This window comes from Bison bison, unplaced genomic scaffold (assembly GCF_000754665.1).
Source record: "Bison bison bison isolate TAMUID 2011002044 unplaced genomic scaffold, Bison_UMD1.0 scf7180017864201, whole genome shotgun sequence".
Taxonomy (NCBI): domain Eukaryota; kingdom Metazoa; phylum Chordata; class Mammalia; order Artiodactyla; family Bovidae; genus Bison; species Bison bison.
Window position 1 is genome coordinate 2028113 of NW_011494773.1, and position 3403 is coordinate 2031515.

Consider the following 3403-nt stretch of genomic DNA (forward strand, 5'->3'; position numbering starts at 1 on the left):
TGGCTAGGCCCCTCTGCAGGGCCTGTGGATGAGTCGCCTTGAGGGGAGGGACATGGTCAAAGGAGGGAGTCAAAGAAGTGTCCGGTCTCACCAGATACTCAGTGAAGGGCCTTGTGTTATTCGTCCTTCCACGTGATCTCTAGCGTGAAGCCCACAAGCTAGTGGGCGATAAACGCTGTTTGAAGGGGGAATTCCCTGGCTGTCCAGTGGTGAAGACTCTGCACTTCCAGTGCCGGGCACACAGGTTTGATCCCTGGTTAGGGAACAAGGATCCCACGTGCCACCAGGCAGGCTCAGCCAAAAACAAAAAAACTGCTTGAACGAATGGCGTCTCCTTCTCCAGCTCTTGCCTGGCTTCTTACGTGAGACAGAAGAGTCACTTTTCCTCTGTTGAGGACTCTGTGGTTCTTAAAAGAACGATCCCTGAGTTCTTTGACACTCCTCTGGAGAGATGGAGCTGAGTTCCCCTTCTGGGCTGGACTCCCTTCTAAAGAATACAGAGAAAAGTGATGGCGTTTGACTTTGGAAGCTAGGTTATAAAGGCCTGGTGATGTCCCCCACTTTGTCAGTTAGATCACTGCCCTGGAGGAGCCTTCCCGTGTCAGGGGCCCACAGGCAGCCCTGCGGAGAGGCTGCAGAGGGAGGAGCTGAGGCCTCTGACCAACAGCCACGCTGGAAGCTGATGCTCTGGCTCTGAACAAGCTTCAGACCATGGCAGCCTGACCTGCAGCCTCATGACCATTCCGCTAAGCCACCCCTGGGAAACATAACACACTTGTCATTTTAAGTTACAAAGTCTGCGGGGAGTTTGTTATGCCACAGCGGATAACCACGACAGGCTTCAAGTGGCTCCCAAGTGTTAGCATTCTTATTTCCACCTGAGTTTTGCATAAGTCAAGGTGTAAAACAAAAGTAAGTATGGAAGGTGAAATAGTACCTCTATTGGCGGTCAGAGACCATTCTTTAGCCAACGGAATTTGCTAATACCGAGCCCCAGAATTTAAGCAGACCTACCCACTCGGTCCCAACACTGACTGGAGACAGACCTCCTGCTCTTTAAGGGTAAAAGTAAGGACTCCCCTGGCGGTCCAGTGGTTAAGACTTGGCACTCCCAATGCAGGGGCCACAGGTCCAGTCCCTGGTTGGGGAATTGAGATCCTGCAAGTCTCAAAAAAAACAAAAAAACAGAATAAATAAAAAAGCAAAAATAAACCCTCTTGCCTCCTACCTCAGTTCGTGTAATAAAAGTCTTTATTGTTCTGAAATACATAAGTAAAATGCCTACTCCTTAAAAAAAAAAAAGAGTAAAAGCAAGAAGGTGGGGAGAACAGTTACCCAAGAGAAACAAGATGTGGGCGGAGTCAAGGGGGCCCAAGTACTCTTTCCAAAGTTAACAGCAAGTCACTGGAGCAGTGGGGCAGAGAGAGTTCCAGAAGTTCCACTAGTTAAGCTTCCTTGTCTGGAAGAAAATGTCAGGAGTGAGGAAGAAGTTCCCTTCTCCACAGCCTTCCCTTCCACCTGTCTGTGGTCCTATCCCAGGCGTGCAACCTGGGACCTCTTCTTCCCTGTGGGTTTGGCACCCCAGGTGACAACCCATTGCTGGCATCTTTCTAATAGTCTCAGTTCTTTTTCTGCTTCTCCCTGTTGTGTCCCGGGAACTTGATGCTTTGCACCATGCTCTGCACATAACAAGACATGTTGGGAATTGTGATGCTTTAAACTTGCCATGTTAAAACGGAGGTGCTCTGTTTTCTCTTTAGTTCATCTTCTTTTTCTTTGCCTTTGTGGGCACTATTTTATTAAATCGTCAATGCCAGTGGACCAAACCGTCTTTGCAGGAATATTGTGTAAGTGTGAAATCATCACTCTTTTTTTTTTTTTCACAAAGACCTCATCAAAGAGAATCATTACATTTTACGGGTGGAAATGTGGTTCTGAAAATTACTTAATGATCAGCAAGCAGTGGCAGAGATCCAGAAGAGAACAGACAATCCCCATCATCCATTTTGATAGCTCAGTAATAATATGCACATCTATTTCACATTTGCAGCTATTTCCAAGTCTGATGACATTTTATTTCTTATCATTGGGAATCTGGTGAAATATCTATAGTTTCTTTCTTTTCTCTTTCTCTAAATTTATTTACCTATTTCTTGCAAAAGGACGTTTAGTCTGTATCTGGTTGTTCCCTGCCTCAAATAGCATTGCTGTGAACATCCTCGTGCTCCCAGGTCTCCCTGCCCTGATCCATCCTGTCCACTGCTGCCTGAGTTAAGGGAGGGGCAGAAACAGAAGCTTAGCAGGTGCTTAGGGGTCTCTGGATAAGTACCTGCAGGGTTTTGGCCTAACCCCTTTCCTCTTTAGAAAATATAGTGCATTTGTGCACCAGATGCCACTATTCCTCTCTTTCCTATGCTCTTGGGAGTCATTAAAGGGTTAGAGATTTACAAGGGGTTGGAGATGCATAAAGGAGATTTATAAAGGAAGACGGATGTGTGTTAGGAAGGCCGGAAAGCATAGGGACCCCAGCAGTCTTCCGCGTGGACCTGTCACAGGGGCTCTGCACTCATCTGGCCCTCTAAATTCCCTGGAGGGCTCTGTGCCATCTGGGGGTGCTTTTGCAGCCCACACGATTGGCCGAGGTACTGCAGGAAAGGGTATGGGCGTGGGTGTCTATGACGGGGAGGTAGGCTCAGGAATGGGTTTCACTTCTGCAGAGGGATTTCTGCCAGAGGTATGTGTGTGCGTGTCGTGGGGGCGGCAGACAGGGAGCTGTATGTGCCTGAGTGTGGATGTGACCAAACTTGGGGATATGCTGCTGTTAAATGAAGCGAGGCATTGCCATGGCAACATAGCTCTCTGCTCCCAGCCAGATGCCAAGGCCTTAAATTATATTTTTCTGGCTGAAAGCGCCTCAGTCGCCTCTGGTCTCCCAAGCAATGGAGCTGCGGGGGCAGCAGATGACTCACCCCCATCTCCCACCTTTCAACAAAGCCCAAGAGGCAACAAGCAGCAGGGATGTCACGGGGGCAACTGATGAATTTTGTCTGGGGGAGCCCTGAGAGTATAACCTCTGGTGAAGGGGCTTGGACAAAGCCATGGATAGGTTCCCCCTTCTATTATCTCCTGGTCTAGTGATCTGGGGTTAACTTTCTCCAGCACTTCATTCTAGAAGGAAATTTGTACGATGCATGTCGGTAGAGATGCCAATCATTTCTTCCACTAATCATTTCCTTTCCTTCCACCCATTATCTTTCCTTTGATTTCTTTAATTTATTTCTGACCGTGCTGGCTCTTTGGCGTGCACAGGCTTTCTCTAGTTGCACTGCTCGGGCTTCCCATGGCAGCGGTTTCTCTTGTTGCAGAGCATGGGCTCTGGGCACATGGGCTTAGTAGTTGTGGC